A 24,510-nucleotide genomic window follows, 5' to 3' on the forward strand; every position below is an offset into this window, starting at 1 on the left:
TGAGAGACTACCATAATCACCAGGCCTTTGCCTTGTCTTAAAAGCAAAAGAAAGCAACCTTCTTTTCAAGGTATAACAGAAAGACCTACTTACAGTGAGCATTCAGCCCATCTTTTCCAACGTCGGAGGTATGGTATAGCTGGGGTGGAAGCATCTGCAATACCTGGATTATCAGGAGAGACTTTGGTGGATGATGCATGACTTTTACGTGACCTAGTAGAGTTCTCCACCGCGGGTCAGGCACCCTAGCTCCCCGCACGGCGCATGGAGGGTGCATGGACTTGCAGAGTGCGGGGAGCATGGCCTAAGCTCATGCCAAGAACACAGGAGGTCCTTCACCTTGCTCTGCAAAGATAATTGAGCACTTCTCTTGTGGCCAGTGTTAGGTCTGAGTGGCCCCGTGTCCTGTGCTGGGAGGAGGCAATCTCCTGATACCAAATAGCGTTAGGGCTAGGACACTTGCTTGGGATGAGCGGGAACCCTGCTCTGATCGTGCCCCTGTTTGGAGCAGGGATTTGCACCCAGATCTTCCACCTCCCAGGAGAGGGCTTTCAAGGGGAGGTGGTATGGTAGTCTGAGACAAGCCTGTCTCCAGTTGAAGCTGATCTATAGTGCATGTCATATGCCAACATATCTGTCATGTCATTGTATATCGGGGTGCTCAGTCTCTGGCCCGCAGCACCATGCCATCCAACCTACAGCGCTCCCCATGGCTTCAGAAAGTTGGCCGTGGAGGAGCACGTCTCTCGGGGAGCCCCGGACTACGTGCGCTGGATCCACAGTCCTGGTGCAGGGACCAGGAGCGAGCGGTGTCAGGCCCCCAGCACCCAATTCCAGTGCATGGCTGTAGGTGAGTGCAGGACTGCTCCCCCCACCCCAAGAGCCAGTCCTGGTGTGTGTGTGGGGGGTGGGAGCAGGCACGCCAGGCCCCCAGGGACCAATCCTGGCCTGCAGATGGGCCCGCACCACTCAGTTGGCCCGTATGGTTGAGCACCACTGTTGTATATTGTACATGAATAGTCATTGGTGTAGGGCTTGCAACGTGTACAAGGTCTTAGCTCCCCTCCCCAGCTGTAGAGTCATCCTCTTCCTCTCTCTGGGCCACTGGATGCTTAAATGTTTTACACAGAGCGAAGCACCTCTATTAGCAGAAATAGCATCTCCCATCACCTTGCAACCAGGGCAGCCCTTGGAGAGAGAGGACAGCCGGGCTCGAATCCCTCTTTTGTCTGCTTGGGTGCAGAAATTTGAACCTTGAGAGCCCAGGTGAGTGCCCTAACCATGGGTTTAGTGCTGCTGCAGCATCTTCTCATCACCAAGTTTCCATAAGAGAGGGAGGCCTGCTCAGGATAGCCCTGCAAGATTGGGTATGAGAGAGGGAGCCAGGGAAACATCTGGTTTGTGACTCCTCCTGGGGTTTGCTAGGGAATATGCTTGGTGCAGTGAGGACCTGTGTGGTTGTGTGTGTGCCCAGGGGCAGCAATTTAGGAGCTGTGGGGACTTTACCCATGGGGGATAGGGAGTTGGATTACATGGCTGCTGAACGGAGGCTTTGTGAATGTCCACGGCCACTAAAATGTCAAAGGGGAGGTCCCGAGGAACCTAGGACCTCTTTAAAAACCCCAACGCAGGCTTTCTACTAGCAGCTGAATTTCTTTGTTTGCAAGCACTTTGTGTTGGCAACTAGCAGGAGGGATTTATGGGAGCTGCACCTAGATGAGGACTTGCTTTTACTTGCATTGCCCTCCGGCAGGTAGCAAAGTAAAGCACTTTCAAAAGCTGTCTCCATGTCATGCCAAAGACTGTGACCTTGGCAGGACACAGACAGGGCCCTCGTCCCCCTGCCATGGCAAGGTAAAGGGTATTTTTTTTTGCAGTTCTGGGCATTGTGCCTGCCAGGCTTGATCCTGACGTGGTGGAGAGCAGCTTAGCCAAATGCTTGTCTGGGATGGTTTAGGGCTGATCCTGTCTTGAGCAGAGGGTTGGTCCCTTCCAGCCCTGTGTTTCTATGCATCCCACGGCTGCAAACGGACGGGAGAGGCTGTGACTTGGCATGAGAGGCCTGGGGTGAGAAACCTTCGGGGTAGTGATGTGACTAGTGGAGTCATTGCAGCCATTGCAGCACAGCCCTCGAGCCAGCATCCCTGGGTGGTGGCAGGGGGCACTGAGCTGGTGGGAGGCCTAAAACAGAGGGTCCTCACCTTGCTTGTGCCAGTAGCATCCTGATGGCACGTGGTCCATCTTCCCCAAGTCCCAGGCCTGGGATCGGTCTGCGCGGGCTGCAGTGAGGTGACACAACACCGCAGGGGGACTCGGGAGACAGCACGGGGCATCCCTTTGGGCAGGGGGCTGGACTCGATGATCTCCCGAGGTCCCTTCCAGCCCTGATGTCTATGAAATCTATGAAATGTCTATGAAATCTCCTTCTTCATGGAGAAGAAACCTCCCTTGTGCGGATACCTCTTTCCTATGCACAGCACCCCGGTAGCCCCAGCAGCCCCGAGTGACATGGGAGCGTAGCGTTAGGAAAGCCATGTCGTGCATGCTTAGTTTCTCTGAACTTGGGCTAACTGCTGCAAAATGGAGAAGGAGCTTGCACCGTGTGAGCAGTCTGCGCTCCACCGCGTTGCATCCTTTCTGCTAGCTCGTACCCCGCGGCTGCTGGAGCAGCAGGAACGTTTGCTGCTTCCTTCCAGGCCGCCTGTGCCTCCATCGTCCCATCTGCTCTCTCAGTTCACTCCAGCTGTGTGCATCGGACCGGCTTTTTACAACTCACCTTCCCCGGAGCAGAATCCCCTGTTTCTCACGGTCTGAGATGATGGGGACCAGATTACGTTGGCTTAACTGCACAGACGCCTTTCAATTTAGAGGAATGGGTAGAAAGATGCCTGAACGTTTTGGGGACCTTTAAAGATGAGCAACTCTGTGCACTCGCCAGGAAACAAGCAATTCCTTCTTTAACCCCCCCCCCCCCCCCCAGCTATTTTTCATTTAGTTTCAATGCATTTAGTTGTTCCCCTGCTTTACCTGTAGCAGGTTAGGGCATAATGTCTTGCAGTGGTGTCAGTGTAGTTTTGCTACTAGGTTAGACATTGCATTTGTATAGGATGGGTTGGAAAGGGATGATCCTGCATCTGACAGGGGGTTGGTAGTAGATGGCGACCTCTGGAAGGCCTGTCCAGCCTCACGTCTCCAGGCTCACTATGGTTTAGAAAGCCTAGGGACAAATGTTTGAGCAAACATAAATGCACGTGTGTGCTTCTGCTCCCATCCTTCTCCTTTGAGGCCATGTCTGTGCTACCATCACAGGAGTTACTACAGACATACTCAAGATAGTGTTCGTCTAGCTGGCACGGGTATCAGTGGCCACAGCTAGACTTCCTCCAGGACCTGAGCCAACCCATTTCAAACTAGCTCAGGTGTCTTTGCATGCTCTGTGCAATCTGTCTGAGAGGGGCCATGTCCTCCTGAATGACAGGGGAAGAATGGACCCACCTAAGTCTTCTGTACAACAGGAAACTTTCCACCCCCAATTAATTGACAGCCTCTTTGGTTGTCCTCCTGGCCCAGTTCCTTGACTCCCCTGAAGCAGCCCATCTGCCCTGGTTATCCCATATGTGAATGCATTAACATCATTTTGTCCCAGGTGCATCCCTCGGGGTTGTCAGGTGCCTTCAGGAGTGACCATGTGGCCAAGCACATCGAGTGGCTTTGGGCAACATTCAAGAAATGTGGTCTCTATTTCAGGGCAGTCTCTGCAGAGACTTCCTTACGCATCCTGGGTGTCGTCTGAAGTGCACCATCACCAGTGGCTCGTGACCGTCCACTTGAGACAGGCCATCGTGTTTTCACTGCATGCCCATACACCAGTGAAGAAAGGCGTGCCTCTCTTTGCCACCAAGACCAGTTCTTGTGGTTGGTTTGGAGGTCCTGAAATAGGGACCATGCTGCTTGGTTGACGCTGTTGCTCTTGCTTTGTCTGCTAGATCACATAGTCCCAAAGCAACAGCAATGGCCACACAAACGAGATGCCCTGTGGGAGAGGCAGTGAGGTGGCGTTTGTAAGTGGCCAAGGAAATGTGAGGGATCGCGTCAGGGCAGAAGTGATCCATAAAATACGGGGGGAAAAAGAGCTAGTGAAAAAGAAATGGAAAAGGCAACTGTCTTCCAATGCCACCGCTGGTGTGTCCATGTCACCAGCTGAGCTATAGCATCCTCAGCTTCCCCTGTTAACAGCGTTTTTGGAAAAGGCCTTTTCTGTGGCTGGGGAGGTGGTGTTTTACATCTCTCGGTGTGGTCATTACTCGAGGGGGAGTGAGGCGGCCGGTGGGTGGTTATGGAAATGGGGGGGCGGGGGCTCTCCTGTCACCCGGTTTTGCATGGCTGGGCAGGAGTGGAGACACCCACCCACTGGTAATCCTTAGTGTAGGAAGGGGGAGAAGTTGCTGGTTGGCCAATGATATAAAAGGACCACATGGGATGCAAGGATGGGTGTCCCCTTGCTGAAGCCTCTGAGAGGTGTCTGGGCCATAGCTCCAGCCTTTCACTGGATCACCACGTGGAGAAGAGAGATCTTCTCTTGCTACTGAATCTGTTCTCCAACCAGATGTGTGGATGGGTTTGCCAGATGTGGGCCTGCAAGATGTGTGGATGGGTTTGCCCAAAGTGAACAGCTGCTTATGGGACACTGAGTCCCACTGACCCAGTTTCTCCTGCATTAGATTTGAGGCAGGGATCAGGGAGGTGAAAGACTTTGCACCCCTTCCTCCACAGGGTGATTTTGGTGCCAGAAGGCAGAGAAGAAATTAATGGTTCCCTGCTTCCCATTCACATGTCATCTTCCTCTTGCCCCAATGGACCCAGGAATAGCCATTAGTAACAAAACTTGAGCATGTCTACACATTCAATTCATGTGCTTTAGGTAATGCGCATTAAGTCTACTGCCTCCATTGCAAAGTACTCGAGAAATATGCATTAGCCTTTTTTAATGTGCATTAGCTAAAGAGCGTGGGTTTTTTGTGATGCTTTAATGTGCATTAAAATAGGCTAGTGCACATTAAAGTGCATGTGTAGATGCACCTGATCTGAGCCTCCAAGAGGCTGAAAAGTGATACTTCCCATTTACACCTATCAGCCCCAGGCATGAGAGAGTTGTGGGTCCCATTTATAGCTGGAGCTACTGTGATTTAACTTTGTCTAGGGTCGCAGTCTGTTTAAGGTCTCCTGACTCCCAGACCTGTGGTCGGTGCAGCAGTTCTGTCACCGGCATATAAGGACCATTCAGGAGAAGAGATACAAAGGCTGCTCAAGAAAAAATTAAGCATCCCCACCCCAGCAGCAGCAGCTAGTGAATGGTGCTGAATTGTCTCCAGGCAGATAAAGGAGCAATGTCCTGAGCTTTGGCCTCTCCCCTACCAGCATGAAAAAACCACGAGCGTGAAATCAAGCAACAGGCTTCAAATAGGAGCTGCAACGACTCTAATTTGTATGTACCATTATTTGATCTTCTAACCTACTAGGTTTAAGGTAAACCACAGTGGAATATCAAGCAGACATTAAATGAAACAGTGTCATTAATTCAATCCAATGAGATATGTTTTATATAACAAAGGGATTTGTTCTGATACTCAAACAATGTATATTAATGAAAGAGTCGAAATAGATTCATTTTGTTCTCAAAGCAAACACATTAAGGAAAAGTCATCAAGAAGTAAAGAACATGGCATTTTTTTTTTAAACTGTGCTTTATTTAGGGCTAAGCTGGAAAGCGTCATTCAATAATTACAGAAGATTACAAGGAGTTTTAGGGAATTGAGAGTGAAAGAGCAGTTATATGGAACTGCAGCTGCATTACACATCTGTACTTCCTAGCTGTGGGCTCAGTCCTGCTGTCCTTACTCAAGTGAAACACCCACAGAAACCCAGTGGGTGCTTCGCCAGAGCGTGGGCGGGAAGGCCAGGCCCTCTGGGGAGTAAAAAATAATACAGAACGAATAAAAAAAAAGGCAAAAAAAAAGAAAAAAAAAAAAAGAAGGCATCCAGGATTAGGATAAAATGTCAGTCAGGAAATTAAAAAGATAAAAATAAAATAAAAGCAAAGAAACACACCTAAAACCCAAGTGAGATCAAATCAAGAATCGGAAACAGCCACCACACTCTTCTTCATTCAACGAAAAACAAATGAGATGAGGCAAATCAAGTTTTAAGACTGTGAAAATAAATCTGAAGAAATATGATATCCTTTAAAATATATGTTCTTAAATAATTCATTGTTTTTTTTTCTGAGTCAGATTTTTTTAAAGCAATGTCTTATTTTTTTTAACTGCTCTAAAGTCATTTACCAAAGATAAATATCGTGCTTTCATTAAATAGTTTTTCCTTGTTTTTTTCTCTATCATTACAATTAAAAGTCCTACAAAATATGCAAATTTATTTACAGAAAAACAGAGCCAGCATCTTTTTTTTTAAACATCCCCCTGTTTTTCAAAATTCCTTGTAAACAGTTTCAGAAATTCTTCAAAGAGATTTTTTTTGTTTTATTTTTTTATTTTTATTTTTTTATTTTTTTTTATTTTTTAAGATTAAGGTTCTAGGCTAAACCCTTGCCCTGACGGTTTCTAGAGCAAATATGGAAGCTACTGAAGCATAGGATGATGGGAGTTTGCGGACAGCAGATCATGAAGACATGAAGCGTTTAGCTGTGTTTTGTTGTTCAAGTTAGAACTAACGTCTGATAAAAAGACAGCTGTTTTTTTTTTTCCCATTTGCATTGTCTACAAGAATCGAGTTTTGTTTCATTTATTGTTTTTAATAGCTGGAATGCTTGCAGTTAAAAAAGCTGCCAAAATAGCCATTTCTCTCCTCTTTCTCCTCAATAAATAACAGCATCCAACAGCAATTGGCAGAGTAGGAATTTATGCTCAATCTAAACTCTACAAAAATTACAGTTCTACAACATCTTTGTTTTTAGCATTAACGCTAACTTCTATGTATTATTATTATTATTTTTTTTTTTGCTTTTTTGTGTTTTTTTTGTTCTCTAATTTTTTTTTCTATTATATAGGTATTTTAAACTTTTTCTTTTTTTTTTTTTAAATTCTGTACAACTATTAGGATTTTTAAATGGGGAGAGTTAGAAGCATTTACAAACCCTTTTTGTTTTGTTTTGTTTTTAATATCCACCATCTTTCCTTTCTCTTTTCTATGCCTTTTTATGTATTTATTTATGTATTTATTTACTTTTTTTTTTTTTGCTTTTCACAGATATCCATCTTACCTGCCTTTACCAGTGCGATCCTTACGTATTATACAGAAAACCATATGAAAGTTTCATAGACTCTAATTAATGTATAACCAAAGAACCTCCCAAAGTATCAAAGAACTATTATCTTGCCGTTTTAAAAGCATTTAAGCATTTTTTTTTAATTTTTACATATTTCATATAATTGCTCTCAAAAACTGTTTTAGGAACAGCTCAGAGAAAAGGAAAGAATTTCCATATTTTACATACAGCTACAAGTCTGCGATAAAAAGTTTTGTCCTTTGGTCCCTATATAGCTAAGGAATGACAGATAAAGATGCTCAGTGACCGTTACCATGGGGTCAAACATGGTAGCCGCATCCTTGGTGACAAGCAGGCACTCCTTTTTCAGTATCCAGGTTTGCATTTCCTGTTTGAAGAAAAGCCGCTGTGGTGATATCAGTCTCTCTTCAGAAATCCTGGTTGATCTTGCTCCTTTTCTGATTTACTTTGTTTGTTTGTTTGTTTGTTTCAAGCGCGCGTCCTTCCAAGTCAGCAGACGTGATACTTTTCTTGAAGAAATGTTACAGTCTAAACAATCAAAGAGAGAATAGGTCTGAAGTCTTCAGCTTGATTGATATTTGCTGATATGTCAAAGGTGTAATCCAACAGTTCCCGCTTTTTTTATATATATATATATATATTTAATTTTCTAAATGTGGCCCATTCAGCAGCTGCCCTAAAAAAATGAAGAAGATCATTGCAAATTAAATCAAAACGGGGAAATCAAAATAAAATCAAATACAAGGGCCGGGGATAAGGATAAAGAAAAGAACATAGACCTAAATATAAAAAAGAAATATAAGCCTGTTCTTTTTTATGGCCAGATCCTGTTCCTGTTGAATTGTGTATGCATGTTTGGTTGTCAGGTTCAATGGGGACAGGATGGGGCTCTGAGTTTTCCTTTTTTCAAGTAGCAGGGATGATCTTGCTCCCACTGAAGTCACGAGAAAGGCTCCCTTGGACTTCCTTGGGAACTGAATCAGTGGGCGCATCTGCACGTGCCCTTTACTGCACAGTCGAACAATTTACTGCACAGTAAAGCATCACCGTCTGCATGTGCACTGCAATTAGGGCGCAGTAAATTCATTTACTCCTGTGTAGGATAGACCCGTCAGATACAGGCACTATCTGACAGAGGAGTAAGTTACTGCACTTAAATGCATGTGTAGACGGTGATGTTGGGATGACTTTACTCCAGCTGAAATTGCACCAGAGTTTATTCCATCACATTAACTGCACGTGTAGACACACCTAGTGTGAACAAGATAGTCATGATCATGATAGAGAAAAAAATACAGCTGCTTCTTCTGCTTAATAAATAATAATGACAATATATCTGTAACTATACATAGATATAAAGATACCTATATAGCGTAAATGTATGTATGTGTATATGTACAGATATATACATTTTACTACTTTTTTTTTCCTTTTAAGTGCCACTTTTACAATGCCAGATTACAATCTTGCTTCTTGGGATTTTGCAGTGGGTAAGGCATCAAGGAAAAATTGTGCTACGTTTTAACAGGGTGCTGTTGCCAGTGATGTATGGACTTTATGTAGAGAAATAGCTGCCAATGATGTATGTTCCTTTATGAATGTCAGGAAGTAACGCTTTGAACAGGCAATTTTATAGGAGGTAAAAGAAAAAAAAAATCAGCCTGAATAAACTTTTTGCAAAATAAAAAAAAAAAGAAAAGGTAAAGCTAACATTTCTTAAATAAAAAAAAAAGTTATTTAAAAAAAATGTAATCATGATCTGACTAGGCTTGACATTTAAGTAGGATGCTTAATCATTACGGATTAGCTCTTATCTCTTTCTAGCAAGCAGGTTCTTCTTATACACTCGGTGATTTATTACATCAAGAAACTTAGAAACTGCAAAAGGTCCACTCTGGTGGAAAAGTGTCATGCGGAATATCAATCCATGCTGGCAGGTTTTTCACACTGTTGGTTCAACAAACAGCAAACCGTACACAGCAGTCTAAACAATTACGACACCAAAAATAATAAGAATAAGAGAATAAAAAAAGAAAAGAAAACACTCGTCAAGGACCCTTTTTCAGTTGTAAACAAAAAGATGCATTTTGCTTTTTGATCAGGATTATTTTTGTCCCCCTCAATACAATCCCGTTATCTCCCCCAACCAATTAATTTGGCAGAAGTTGCTGCAACACAGACCCTTCAGATTTAGAAATTCTTGCAAAGGCACACAAGAGGTTTTTCTCTAGGTTGCTTTTTTGGATTGCTATAGTTTTCCAACTATGCTTACTCTTATTTACAGTTTTTAATTTTGGAGAGTGATTTGAAATAGCCTAAGGGGAAAAAAAGGTGTCAATTGAAAAAGGCCCCCAATTCTCCGGAAAAAAAATAAAATCACAAGATTTTTAAGTGCAAAAAAATCAACCACGCATTTTCTTTTCTCGGTTTTTTTTTTTCAGTATATATTTTTTGGTAAATGATTTGTACCGTTATAATAATCCCATTTTTTTCTAAAGAATTAGGAATCCATCTTTTTTTTTTTCCTTCTACGTGACATCTAAAGAAGCATAAAATGCTGACAAGAAATTAAACGACAAATAAAGAAAAAAAAAACCACTGCAAGCACCAAACGAAACGAAAATGAGCACAGCAAAAAATTGTGGCAGCACAAAGTCAAAGAAGGCACATGTGATCATGACTGGCCAATCATCAACTGATACAACATCCAAGAAAAATGCTTCAATCACGGCACCTCCACGAAACTTGACGGCATGTCATGCAACCAATTCTTAGCTTGTTACATGACGCCATCATGTCACACTTTCAACTTCGAGTTGATTTGAACTTACGGACTGGGGGACTGTATTCTCCACTTTCATGTCATTACGTGAACTTTTTTCCTAGCTCAGCGCGAGACTGTGGTGGATTTGACTGGCTCTTGGTTGGTTTTGTTGGAATTTGATTGAATGACAAAAGAAGAAAAGATTTTTTATATATATATATATATTTATATATAGTGTGGAAAAAGGGAAAGGTGGGGAAAAGAAGATATATCAAAAATAATAATAATAATTAATAATAATAATAATAATAAAGGACCAAACACAGCATCAGTCAAAAAGCTCTAATGAAAATATTTGCAATTAAACGATACGGACAAAATAAGAGCAAAAAGAAAGAAAGAAAGCAAAACCCTCCCGACAACCGGAAAAAAAAAAAATCAACAAAACAAAATGAACAGAAAGGAAAAAAAAAAGAACCAAAAGGGGAGGGAGAAAAGTAAAAGAATAATGGAAGAGGCCTAGCCAAAGACACACACGTAATACACACACGGTTATGTGGACACATGATCAACAGAGAACAGTAACAGAACATTATGCAGTGGCTGCTGAGGACAGCGGGCATTGAATGGATGAGAGCAGACACAGATCGTTTTGCAAAATCTGGAAAAGACATTTGCTGCCGACGCGAGCGGCTTTGTTAAAACCGGCCTCTTCCCCACACCGCCCGCAGCCTCCGGGGAGGGTGCACACTGCTAAGGGACCAAGTCAAAGCTCTCTCAGAGCCTCTCATGGACTTCTACGCTGCTCCGTCCGCACCTGACAAGCTGGAGTCACGGAGAAGTAACGGATGGAGGTTAATGAGAACAAGCAATTGGTGCTTATTGGCATACAGCCCTTGATGGGGAGGGTGGGGGGGATGCCACACGATGGTCCGCTCCAAATGGCAGCAAGGCCTGAAAGGAACGGGAAGCAGAGTTGGGGGGGCTGCAGCAGTACAGCGGTGTTTCGAGCTGCATCTCTAAGAAAAATAAAGGGGAACTGACTCCCTTGTCCTTTGGATTTGGCTTATGAAACACAAAAGAGCTCCAACCCGATTTCGTGGGACTGATCCCCTTGTCTATGAAACACGAAATGCCCCTAGAGTTCCCAGAGCTTCCCCGTCAGGCAACACATGCCTTGACTTGCCTTGGGAATTTAGCGTGAAAAAGCACAACTAGCATCAAGTTCTTAAGAGTCACTGCCCACGGTGAGGCCTGGAGTGGGCTCCGTGGCCCACCCCTGCTTGTACTGGTCCTCCTGTCTCAAAGACAGGGGGATTGCTCACCAGCACCGACCTACTCCTGAAAAGTCACTGCAACCGAGATGTCCCTTTGCGGGCATGTATCATGAGGCTCTGGCCCTGGAAGGCCGCCGGCCGCCATGCCTTCTATTAGCTATGGTTCAACGCCAGGAGTTGATGCTACAGGATAGAGGTGGACCTCCCTTGAAACAGTGCCAACCAGCTTCTGATGTCCATTCCAGCATGGGTAAGTCTGGACCAACTCTGCTGGGTTTTCTGCATTGAGAGGGGTGTAGCAGAGGTCATGACCTGGCCCTGTTGTGTCTCAAACACAGTCAGGATGAAAACCTTTTGACCTGGAGAATCTGAAGGCAGACTTGAACCTTTCCAAGGTGCATCTGCTTCCAATCCCTTTCCCATGTATTCATCCAGCAAGGGAGTGTCAAGATACAATCTGTCTCCCATCCATGCTAGCACTGGTAGGAAGGCCGCTGGCTCATGGGTACCACAGTGACCCTTATAATGTCAGCACTACCCATATTGGACTCTTAAGGGTCCCTTGTGCCAAAGATTAAAGGGAAGAAGGAGCTTGCTTCCTCTATGGGGCTTGCTACAGATATCAGTACCTGCAGGTGGGTGGATGTGGACAGGCAGGAGAACTGGACCAAATCTTAGTTCTCCTTCTCCCACCCCATCTGCCAACCCATCCAGCCAGGTGGGAATGCAAGCTTACAGTCTGGTCCTTAGCATGATGTGACGTAAGGCTGCTTAGGTGGGTTACAGTGTCTTGCTATGGATCCAGACCTAGTCATTTGAGACTCCTGGGATTGTACCAAAGGTTATTTCCAGTTGACTCAGGTGTAAATGTGTAGATGGGGAATCAGGGGTGGTTGGAAATGCTCTGGGTCACATCTTTCTCTTGTGTTACTGGGGGAAAATACTTGTTTGGCTTGTTCATGCCCGCTCAATGCTCTATGGACAGGCTTTTGACCCGAGTGGTTTGAGAAAGGCGTTTCCCCTCATTCAAGGAACAGGAAACAAATGCACAACACCTCCCGGCAATTCTTGACATCAGATCTGGAAACAGGCACACACTTTGGGTTTCTCTAAGGTAAGAGCCATCCAATTTGGGAGCCAGGATTTTAAGGTTACGAAGACAAGGAGATGACCTGCCATGGAAATGGGACCTCTGGCACTTGGGGAGAGGGAACAGTACTCCCACCAGACAGGCTAACATCTGATCCACACAGCTGCTGCACCATTAAGTACTTAGGGCAGGTACAGACATTATACTTTTGCTGGTGTAAGTGATTGGAAACTGGTCTATACTTGTAACAGAACAGAAGTTCGGCACACAAAACTGGTTTAAAAGATGGCAGAGCCCAGTCTAAGATTTGCGCCCCCACTGAAGGGCGAACGTGCGCTCTGTTCACTATTCTTCTAAACTACGCTGCTTACAGAAAGCCATGTAACTTAGACCTATTCCCCCTTGGGCTTTGTTGAGTGTCTGTACCTAGCCTGACTATATTTACACTGTGGGAAAGCCACCTGAGACTGGACAGGGACCTAGTCAAGAGCTGGATCCAGCGAGAGAGCTGTGCTTTCTGAACCACAATTGCCCCGTGCCCTGTGGAGCTATTTACACTGGTGTTCGTGGTGGGGGTGTGGGTGTGTAAGATGATCAGGAGATCAGTGGTTTACTAGCGCTGGTATAACTGGCACCCCCCCCACATCCCACCCACTCCGCAATGGCTGGTGGGAAATCCCAGCCCTAAGCCAAACTCTGCCCCACTGACTCCAAGCAGCAGCTTGTCATCATAAATGAACACAGGCTGTGGAAGCAAGGAGGGCAGAGACGGCTGGTTCATCCAGGCTCTTTCACAGCCTCACTCCCATAAGTGTGTGTGCAGGAAAGGCTGGGTTATGCACTCCCCCTTGCAGGGTTCAGCCCTTGGCGTCTTCTCCCTTTCCTCTGAGCCATGCAGAGCAGGACTGTGAGGGTCAGCTTCCCACCCTATCACCCTGCCCACGATGTCCTGCTCTGACAGTCCCTTCAGAGGTTCCCCAAACTCTCTGACTCTGCTTCAAGCACTCAAGCACGCAAATGTATACATGTATATACGTGTAGGTACACGCGCTAATGAATACATATATGCATGCATGTATGCGTGCATACACATACATGTGTATACACATAAAAATGCAATGTGTTCCAGCTACAAATTGCCCACATGCATGTGCGCACCTATGTAAATTAAAGTTGATGATACAATTAGCTTACACTGTTAATTTTTTTCTCTCAAATAAGCAAATTTTCTCTCTATATATACATATCTACATAGTATGTACACTCTCTCTCTCTCTCCTGTGAGTCCCCTCCATTGCAACTCTGCAGGGCTGCAGGATTTTATATGAATGAATAGTATTGCAGGGCTGCAGTCCATGCATTATATACCCACATGGCTCTGCATGAACAAGGGACAGAAATTGTGCACGTAACTGTATAATAAGTGTGTGTGTGTGTATCAGAATCATAGAAATGTAGAAAAATAGGGTTGGAAGGGACCTCAGGAGATTATCTATCTATCTATCTATCTATCTATCCACACACCCATACTGAATCTAAATGTGTATTCTAAATACCTAATATACATTATGCATATATACAGAAATTACATACACATACATATGTTATGTATGTATGTATGTCTACACACAAATTAAAATTTACAGTCATATTAAATTAAACATATCTTTCAATATATGTATACCCAAATATATATGTGTGTGTGCGTACTTACTGTACATTTGCACAATGTATATTAGGTGTGTGTGTCTACACACACTCCTTGGAATATATAGATATAGATATATAGATATATTCCATTGGACTATATCTATATAGATATATTCCAATGTGAAGAAGTAAATGTTTTCCATGATGTTTGTCAGATGCCCAATGGCCAATGTTTCTGGGTCTGTATGAGAGAGTGAGAGAGACAGTGTGACTGTGTAGGCATTCCCAGGAATGTGACCATTACCTTTGTGGTGGTTTTCCCCCAAAGTCTGCGTATGCATTTGGAAATGCATGCCCAAGGGTTGTAGCCCACCTCCTCCCTACCAACTCTTTAAGTCTATTGCTGTTGAGCCCAGGCAACATTTCTCTTTCTGTTTCTCTTGCTTTTTTTGCCATCCTGTACCCTGTTCTTGCTAAATCTGACACTGTCTCCACCCTAATACCCCAATATTTCCTTTGCTGGCATGTGCCAGCTGCGCCCAGTGCTTGCATTACCTAGAAGCTGAGCTTAGGAAGCAGAAGTCTTTCCTGCCTGACACAAGCACTAGGAAAACAGCTGCTGGTGTTGCCCCATGGGGGTGCTCACTGCAGAGCACGCACATTGGGAAGCGGGGAGTCCAAGGTGCTGGAAGAGCTGCATACCAGTGTTGGGGACTGGAGCTGAACAGACTAGCTATTTGTATCAGCCAAGAGGTGTCGCTACCACGTTCCCTTCATTCACATGTAAGGCAATGGATTTATTGTAAGGAAATGAAGTAAAGCATTGTTGTCACAAATTTAAGTAAAAAAAAGCAGGAAACTACATATATCTTTGCATACATGTATGCGCATACGCACATACTGTATCTATGTGTCCACTTGTACTGCAGCTACACAGACACATAAATGGAGACAGGTAAACACGTACAGATAGACACAGACCGAAGGCAGTCTCAAGAGGGACACAGAAGCCTAGCACTCTTGAGTCCTCTCCTTTCCCTCTATTTAAGACAGTTCACCTCTTTCCCATAGTTTTTTCATCTATAAATTGAGGAGGAGCTAAATAATGCTTTTCTCTCTCTCTCTCTCTTTCTTTCTCCAAAAAAATAAATCAAACTGTAGCTACCAAAATGATGCTTTAAAACTTAGCATTTATGTTGATTTAGAAAATTGTCATTATTTTTTCCCATGGATATCTTCTGACTTCCCAACGAGACACCTCGACCAAAAATCGGGTTACAAAAATCAGTCTTTTTGCTGCTTTTGTACAACTAAGAAAAGGTTGATTTTTTTTTTATAGCAAGGTGCAGGAGTGGGGATTTGAAAAGCAAAACAATGAACAGAGGTATTTCAGGATTGTGAGTGAATTCTTTGGTTCTTAATTCCTAAATTGGGATTGTTCGGTGAAAGCTTTCAGGTTGTGTTTTTTTTTTTTTGTCCAGAAAGCGTTGATGAAAAAAACGTCAAGCGGCTCTTGTTAGGTCACCTCTGCTTTATCTATTTATCCAGTGCGCTGAACACAAAGGGCTTTTGGAGAGACGCAGCTCCCTGGGTGAGCCATGCCTGGGTGGTGGGAATGTCTTAGGTTTTGCTCGTTGAAGGGATTGAACAATTTGGCATGAGAAGGGGCCACGATGAGGGTGGGTAGGGGAGAGAGACAGGGACTTCTGATGGGGTTGGGTAGAGGGGGGGTGAACATCTGGGGCCGCTGGCATTGGGTACAGCAGGGATTTAGGCACTTCTCAGGAGAAGCTAGCATGGGAGAAAGTCCAGGCCTCCTGGGGCTGGGTCAGTATGGGGGTCTTGTGGGATGCAAGTGTGAGGAGCGTGCTTGGGAGAAAGGGTGCTTATACGAGGTGGGCCTCAGCTGAGAAGAAGCAGAGAAGCTGCCTGACTTGGGCAAACCTTCCCTACCTGCATCCGCCCACCTGTGAGAGACCTTAACTGGGTGGCGTACAGGCCCGACAGGGACAGGCATCACTCTAGGGGGAAATGGGGAGCACATTTCACTCCGAATGTACAGCCAAGTATTACTACTGCGCTCTTGGAGTCTCTTGTGAACACCATGGCACGGTGGCAGCTAGGGCTGGACCGGCAAACGTATCGGCAAAGACTGTACCACCTTACTGAACGGGACCACAGTGACTGCAGTGCATTGATGGTGGCCATCAGCTCTCCGGGCAGGAGAGTCGAGCAACTATTTAACACCGGAGACATTCAAAACAACGTCCCGTTGGCTGGGACAGTGGAGTCATCTGCTCCTGTTTTTGCAAAGTATCCAAGCATCAGTTGGCCGGGCCAGGACGTGGCTCAGGGCATGCGGGGTCCTGGCTTTTGCTGCTGCTGAACACAAGGCGGGCGACAAAATTACGCTGTCCCGGCGCTACCTTTCAGCCCTTCCTAAAGGCGCTTTATGATGGCGGGGTGTTCAATGGCAGCTGCCACGGTTTTGCTTCCTCCTGAGCACCACAACGATGGTTTTGTTTCTAATGTTGCTTTACTAATAACACAGTCTGCGCTTGAAAAACAATCCTAATTGCGAAGCTGCACGTGAGCCATGGAGCTTCCCTTCAGTTTGTCCTTCTTACTTCCCTGGATTGACACAGGTTCATTGAAACGCTGGTGACCCTGATGCTTTTCATATGCCAGGCTTGTTGCTAAAGCAGAGGGAGAGGGCGTCCCCCTCCCCTCTCTGCAGCTGCTTTCATATCAGGATCTCAAGGGACTTGATAAAAATCTATGCCTCGTCCCCAGGCAGATAATCCATCCCTACCTGGTGCCAAAACATTGGTGCCTGCAGGATCTTGGCCTGGCTCCATTCTGGTCATACAGGGTCTTGCATTGAATGTGATGGCCAGAAGCAGCTTGCCAGATGTGTTGATGGTGAGATTTAGCTCAGCCAGGGCGGCTCTCTACCCCCATGAGTGCAGGGGCGAGCTCTGCCCTACCTGTTGCAGAGACAGGGGCTGGTGGAAGGAATGAACCACGGACATGCCCTGGACACTGTGTGTGGCTCTGTACCCACGTGTCCTCCAGCCTGCACAGAAGAGAAGCAGCAGGTTTGTTGGCTGCTCCTGCCCTAGCTCATACCCCAGACCACGTTGTGCTCTCGGCGCCCAGCCCTTAGCTTGGACTCTGCTCGCAGACCGAGGTTTTGCACCACCTGTGTGATGGGCCGAAACATGCATAGGGTTGGTTGGGACCCTTTTACTGTTGTGGGTCCCAGCCTTGCCGTGCAGTTTGGGCTCCTGGCATGTCCTGCTTTCCAGGCTACCGGTTTCTAGGGGTGTCTTTAGGCTGAGGACCAGCAGGGAGCTCAGCTCACCTGAACAGGACAGGCTGAAGGAAGCAACATGAAAGCGGGAATCCACCCTCTGGATGATGGAGAAGAGAAGGGATCGGGGAAGGACAGCTGGGGAAGGAGAGAGGGGCCTTGCTGGGCCTGGGGAAGAAAGAAGTGGGTAGGTTGAGGTTGGCTGGGTGCAGGGCAAAGGGACTCTATTGAGTCAATAGGAGCAGATAGGGTCCTAGTCCTCTTCCTGTCTGATACCCACGGTAAAAACTCCCATTGACTCCAACAGGGGCAAGAACTGCCCTGGCACCGAGGTCAGGGAGCAGGACAGGGCCCATTATTTGCCTAGCTTGTTTTGGGGTAGCCCAGTACTCCCCAGTTTTACACCCCCCTCGGGAAGAAGGGCAAAAACAAGGGCCTTTTCAAGATGGCCTGGTGCCAGCGCTCGTCTCGGAGCCTGCGCACAGCCATGCACGGCACTCGCAGCATCTCCTGCCTCCAACAGCTAATGGGATCATTCCCAGGGGAGAGAAGCCTCCCAGTTTCTGCTTGCCCCCAAGCCCGATCTCCCAGGGGCTCAGTAAGCCACGCCGTAGCTCCCGGCCCGTGCCCCCCTCCAGACCACAAGGCAGCCAGCACCACACGCTCCCAGCTTGCAATACTCAATTACGGCTTCTGATATTTTATTTTTTTGCCCGCAGCTTCAAATTACCTTCAAGGTGCACGGTGCAATTAACTAAAAATATTTCCTCCTTCGTCTTAATTGCACTAAAACTCTAATGCACCTCCAGCTAGGAGCGGTAAGGTGAAAATTGGTGCCCCAAATATTTCAAATTGATTAAAGCCTGAGATGGCTCAATAAGCTTTCATAGGCCTATTAATTATTAAACTTTATTAATTTTTTGTTAAAAAAAAAAATCCTGAAGCCTTGCTCTCTATGGTATTTCTGAAACAAGGTTCTTTTACCAAGGAGGCTGTGACTCTGAGATGGACTTTAGGAAAAGACAGCCTGAATCCTTCAGGCCCTTGTAGCAAGTTTTGTCTGAGGATCTCGAAGCACATCACTTGGAGAACCTCCATCTTCTCTGAGAGCACTTTGAGATCACAACCGTAATGAATTAGTGCCCAATCTGAAAAACATTTCCAAGTGTGAGCAACGTCACTGTTCTGTCTAAGGTATTGCTATGGCCTCCGTCTAAAGCCAGAGAAAGACTTTTTTCAGTCCAAATCATTTTGGCGGCTAATAAAATGAGGTCTGAGTAGCCTGAAATTTTTTCTTTTTTTTTTTGCTGAATTCACACAATTCTTTTGGCTGAAATAAAAAGGGATTGGACACATTTTTGGAGAAAAGGTGCATCAGTAGCTATTGAGCAGGGGAGTTAGGAGTATGGCCTCTGAATCCAAACTTCCTAGACGGTAAAGTGAGAGGAAGACTGGGAAAAAAAACTCTGGCCAGACCCAGTTCACTCTCCCTTTCAGCCTCTGCTCTTTGCCGCCGTGTGACACAGATGACTGGACAAGATGGACTATGGTTTGACCCAGTACATGGCAGATCTCACGTTCTTATAATTTTTTTTTCACTTTGAAAAACATGTTTTGGGTGTAACTTTACTTTGTGTCCACCCCCCGGTCACAAATAAAACATTTCATTCTGAGTTAAACAAAAGACCTGGTTAAGGCGTCTTTGGAGCTGGGTTTAAGTGACTTGACCAAGTGACACAAGAAGCCTGTGGCACACCAGTGAACTGGCATGAGTTTCTCAAGTTCCAGCCTCACATTGTGAGTCTACACTTCCTTTCATATTGCTGATGTGAGTGGTTTCATTGCCTCGGCCTGTAAATTTGTGGGATCTGGGCCACAGCAGGATCTGTATTGAGGTAGGAAAGTATTGTCTGCAACTGAGAGCTTGGGAAATAATTGCAAGAGCGAGAACACAGCTTGCCTCAGAGGACCTGTGTGAAGCCAAGAATAGCACCTGGAGCCCTATCCTTCCTCAGCTGGACTTTAATCCCACTGAAATGGCTGAGCGCGGGGGTCATTCAGCACTGCTTTGAAGTGAGTTGGTCCTTCATGTGCGCATCTACATGGGATGCTTTAAGGCACGTTAGCTTAAATTTAAGATGCATTAGGGCACATGTCTAAATTTAATGCAGGTATCAAATTTAGGCGCAATACTTAAAGCACATTAATGCACATGTAGATTTGTTAAAGTGTATTAATGTGTGTGTGTACGGACTGACTTGGGACTAACTTTAGTTCACACAGTCCACACACAGCATTAATGTGCTTTAAAGCCTGCATGTGTAGACACCTGCCTAAACCTGCATTAACCTGCGCATTAAATTTAGGCATGCTTGAATGTATATGTAGACTTATACCTGATGAGTTTCTCTTGCAGTTTTACCCCAGGTTGGAAAGGGGGTGGTTCTTAAAAATGATCTTCATGCCAATGCTGATTTTTATCTTTACAACACATCTTGCTAGAGCAAGGCCTTGTGTACCTCAGAAAGACCTCAGAAGGACTGTCTCTTGGGTGTGGATGGGAGCTAAGGATCTAGACACTCAGTTTTTGGGCTCTTCAATGGTACTACCAACTCAGGAGGGAATTGGGGCTCACCTTGGAGGTGCCTGTTTTTGAGGTGCTGAGAGCCAGAACCTCATTTTACAAGGACCTGTCCCAAGGAGCTGCCAGGAGGGAAGGCCTCTGGTCCAGCAAGAGAGCTGGACCAGTTGTCTGGAGTTAAAAGGCTAATTCCAACCCAACCTCTGAGCCATCCCCCAGCACCCATATTTTTGCATTTTCCTCAGGGGGGGCAGTTGCATGAGTTTCCCATGAACTTTGGAGGTGTCATGAAGTTGGAAGAGCACATCCCATTGCACATGTACAGGGGAACTCAGCACTGATCCCACTGTATTTCATCTGAAGTCGGGCTAGGCAGCCACTGGGACCACTGATATCCCGTGACTGAGCCACTGGTGCCAGGCTTCCTTTCTGCAGTCAAACTGCCTTTGGCTTCCCTAGACATTAAGAGTGACCTGTCTCCAGCCAGGTTAGACCTGAGCTGTGGCAGGTGATGTTACCCACCAGGGTCAGGTTGCAACCAGATGCCTCGTTTGACCCGGGACTGCTTGTCCCATGGTTTGACCTCGATCCAAACAGGAGCAGCACAGTCATTTACACATGTCACTCTTCCACGCTGCTCCTTCACCAATAGGCAGCAAATGACAGCACACAGCCCTACAGGCTTGTTCCTGGGGGGAATGGCAGGAACCTACAGAGGTTCAACAGGATGTCCCGGGAAAAAAATTGTTAGTGCATTTTATCCAGCATGCAGCATATATGGACTGTCCTGGGCTTGGACTTCAGTTATTTATACATACTGCTTGAGTGACAATTAAGTCAGATTAGCTGCTATGGTCCTGGGGCAAACTGTTCATTCAGATGCTTCATAGGTGCTTAGTGTGGGAAATGGGGCTTGTCTAGCCATAGCATAAAAGGCTTTGCCCCAGGAGAAATACAACTGTGTTTACACTCGAAGCTGGACACTGTATCTGTATGTCTGTATGATCTGGGGACCAAAGGCGTCCTCCCGGGACAAATGTGATGCCTGTTCATAGCCTCACAGAACAAACCACTTTCCTGATGGTGTTCAAAGCTCATTAGTTCATTAGCTCTGAGCTACTGAAAGGCAGGTATCAGCTCCTCCTTCCCTTGGGGGACTGCAGGAGACAGATTAAAGAGGAGGGGAGGGAAAAAAAAAATCATTTCACAGCCAGCCTGCCCTGAACAAGAGAAGGGTCCTGACACCAACCAACTAATCAACGCTGAGAGCTGAAGAGGTCAAGGTTTCCCTTCTCCTCCGTTACTCTTTTCATTTTTTCCGACTGTTTGGGACTAGAGCGCTGGGCTGGCAAGTCTATAAATATCGAAGCCTTCCCTACATCGCTCTGGACTGCACCAAAGACCATCTGAATCCCTGCCGGGCAAAGTAAAAAACAGTGGGCTCAGCCATATCTGAGCACAGCTCATAAATCCCCGGGAGCAGGTCTTGCAAACCCCTGCTCTGCCTCACGAGGAACAGGAACTGCTTGCTGCTAAAAGCCGGCCCTTCGGTTTCACTGTTTCAAATAACATTTTATGGCTGGGAACATTAAGTAACTCGCTGAGCTGGAAGTAGCTGTGAGACGTGTTTGGATGGGAAGGCATTGTGTGGCCTGCTCCTCTGCTCCCAGTGCTTCAGCAGGGGTGGGGGGGCTCTGCAGTACCCCCATCCCTCTGACAGCTTCAGCCTGTGCCATGCAGAAGAGGGTCACAACCTGCCTGGTTTACATAGGCAAGAAATGAGGGTCAAGAAACTGCCCCAGGACCTGCCATATCCAACCCCAGAGATCAGGCTCGAGGAAGTGTGCGGTGGGTCTCTAAACAGAATCGGGTTGTGGATAAAGGGGCCGGAGCAATGGAGGGTAGGGTCTGTGTCAATGGGCTGGTAAAAACATTGGAGCATGGTGGGAGCTGCCTGTGCCTGGGGGGCCAGCAGCAATGGCCCAGTGAACTGCTTCCCACACTTGGCACTTGTGCACGGTGCGAATAAAATGCACCCGGATCAGACTGGGAGCCTTCTGCCTGATCCAGGGCCTTTCCTGCACTGATGCCAGTGGCTGATGGTAAATGAGGGTCTCTTTGCCCACGAAAACCACAGAGGACTGCAGTCTCCATCACCATGCGCTGACCCTGCAGTTTGCACTTGAGCACAAGCCACTCTGCTAAGCAGCTTTTTGGTGGAAAGGTGGCGCCTTTTGTTTCATCCAGCTCTCTGGTCCTTGGGCCCTCTGTCAGGCTTTACAGCTGTTTAACTCAGCGCGGAGGCCTCTGACAGCCCTTTCATTGGAAAATAAGGGAAAAGAAAAATGCCCCGTTTGCTGACGGGGTCTGAGGAACCAGAGTCAGAGCTGTGGCATGAGCTTCTCTGATGGATTCCTCCCCGGCAGAATGAAATTAAGATTTCAGCAAACAAGCCCCAATCCTGCGGTACCCGGTAGAACAAATGACATCTGATAATTGCCAACTCCTTTTGCTTATTCTTTGCTCTGCTCACCCCATCCGTCTCTCCAGATTATATTTTCAGCCGAGTTTAATGAACGTCATTTATTAAACTAACACCGGGGTTCTGCTCCGGCCTCAGACAGATGTGCTTGCTAATATGAATCATTTTGTTCAATTGGATTATTCTGATGGAGCATGGATCCCCGCCACTCTGCGGAGCACAAACAAATGGATACGGCTTGCCTCTGGTCATGACCATAATCAGTTTGTGTTCATTAGGAGTCAGCGCCGGCGTCCGCCTCTGGGATGACACGGGGGTGTCATTAACTCGCTCTTCACTCCATGTCCCTCCCTGCTATCCCAGGTAAAAATAATAGTACCAGAGGCACAGAACTCATTCTGCTTCTGACTGTTTAGATGGAGGGCAAAATCCCCAGCTTGGCCAGGAGACACACATCACTGCTGTCTTTCCCATGCCTACCCAACACACAAGCCATGAGATTCATCTTCTCCTGTGTCACTGCAAATAGCACTTCCCCCAATGCACAACAAAGCAATCAAAATGCATATCTCCCCTTCTCTTTCTCTGCACGCTCACTGCAGAGGGGATCAGCTATGCTTACCGGGGCTGGCCTTTTTCCAAGCCCCCCCCCCTTCCCTTGTCAAATGAATTGAGGCAAAGGGATAAGGTTTGCAGCCGTCACCTGTTCTTAGTGACCTGTTTGCAAAGGCTCACGGTGTGATTTGAGCCAAAGGAAACAGGGACACAATCCGTCTGAAATCTCCAAGAAGGAGCTTCTCCTGGCCTGTGGTTTAGGATTGTACTGGTGACACAGTGGGCCAGCTCGTTACAGTTCCTCGCTTTAGAGCTAGGGATGAGATTCAGGATGCGTCGATCGATCAGCTCATCAATCTGTCTGTCTGCCTGTCTGTCTCGGATACAAATCCCACCTCCGAAGAATGCAAACAAGTCAGTAGGGTTACATTAGCCACTCTCAGATCAACAACAGGATATTAAGCACATAAATGCTGAGAGAGATCAAAGATGCAACCAAATCTAATAATGCAGAAACAAGAGATGACTTTCGCTCCCTGCATATAAATCAGTCCTTTGCCACAAAGGAAAAAAAAAAAGTTTCACCATGCATCAGGCCAGGTTTTCAGCTGGTATAAATCAGCACGGCTGCATTAAAGCCCTATTTATACCAGCTCAGGATCTAGCCCAGCATTTTTGGACCATTGCAAGAATTGATTTTGGGTGCAGCTGTCTCAAGCACATGGGTGGAGAGGCTCATCTCAATTTAGCCTTAAGCAGACAGTGGAGGTTGGTCAAGAAGGGCCCAAAGTTGAGCCACTAAGTAAGAGCAACCAGCTGGGCAATACTGAGGGAGGAAAGGGTCCACGCACCAATGTGGTGCCACCAGACTTTCAAAACCACAAGGCTACGCAGCCCCGAAGCCGTTAAGCCAAACAAAACTCAATTCACCTCCCTTGCCATGTCATTCGGGTTACAAGGGAACATGATCAGACGGGGTCTCTCAAGCCATCGAGCCCGGTCCCCTGCATTGACAAGACAGGGTTCACAGGCGCGTGTCCCAGGGCACAGGTCACGCCACAACAGCCTGCTTCTGGATTCAGCGCATCTGCCTCCAAAGCATCTTGTCCTGGCCTCTAATGAGCTATCGGTGTGGTCTGGTTCAACAGTCCCTACATTAAAGAATCTCCTAATTAGATAGCAACATGTGTTTGAACAGAAGCTCACTATTGTAAAAAGCAAGGCCTCTGATTTAAATGTTACTGGTGTTTCGAGGAGCTACTCCTACAACTATCACTCCAAACATTTGGAGAAAGAACAAAAACATTGCATTTTCCCCCACTTCTTTCCTCTCCCGACACCCTTTTGGCTATGAAGGAGCCACGTGTGACATGCAAGGAGGCTGTACAGAGGAGGAACACAGAGCATGAAAAGCATTTGCGGGTCGTACTTCACAGAGTAATGAAATGCACGGCTGAAGTCGAGTGGAGAATGCAGCCTCAGAGATGGGAGGAAA

General features: G+C 46.3%; 1 protein-coding gene across 10 annotated transcripts in view; it reads right to left on the reverse strand.

The window, feature by feature from the left end:
- Positions 1 to 5,746: 5,746 nt before the first annotated feature.
- The window catches only part of CELF4 (CUGBP Elav-like family member 4), an 873,367-nt gene continuing 854,603 nt past the window's right edge, over positions 5,747 to 24,510 (reverse strand). For 8 of the 10 annotated variants that reach the window (XM_090037629.1, XM_090037624.1, XM_090037626.1 and 5 more), the window contains exons 13-14: positions 10,135 to 10,222; positions 5,747 to 7,979 (exon numbers count right to left, since the gene is read on the reverse strand). The gene's annotated coding sequence lies outside the window, so the exon portion shown is untranslated. The remainder of the gene's footprint in view (positions 7,980 to 10,134; positions 10,223 to 24,510) is intronic. The other 2 variants (XM_090037621.1, XM_090037620.1) reach the window with 2 other exon arrangements.

The sequence above is a fragment of the Crocodylus siamensis genome, chromosome 3 (assembly GCF_052110815.1).
Source record: "Crocodylus siamensis isolate JL-2025a chromosome 3, ASM5211081v1, whole genome shotgun sequence".
NCBI classification, from domain to species: Eukaryota; Metazoa; Chordata; order Crocodylia; family Crocodylidae; genus Crocodylus; species Crocodylus siamensis.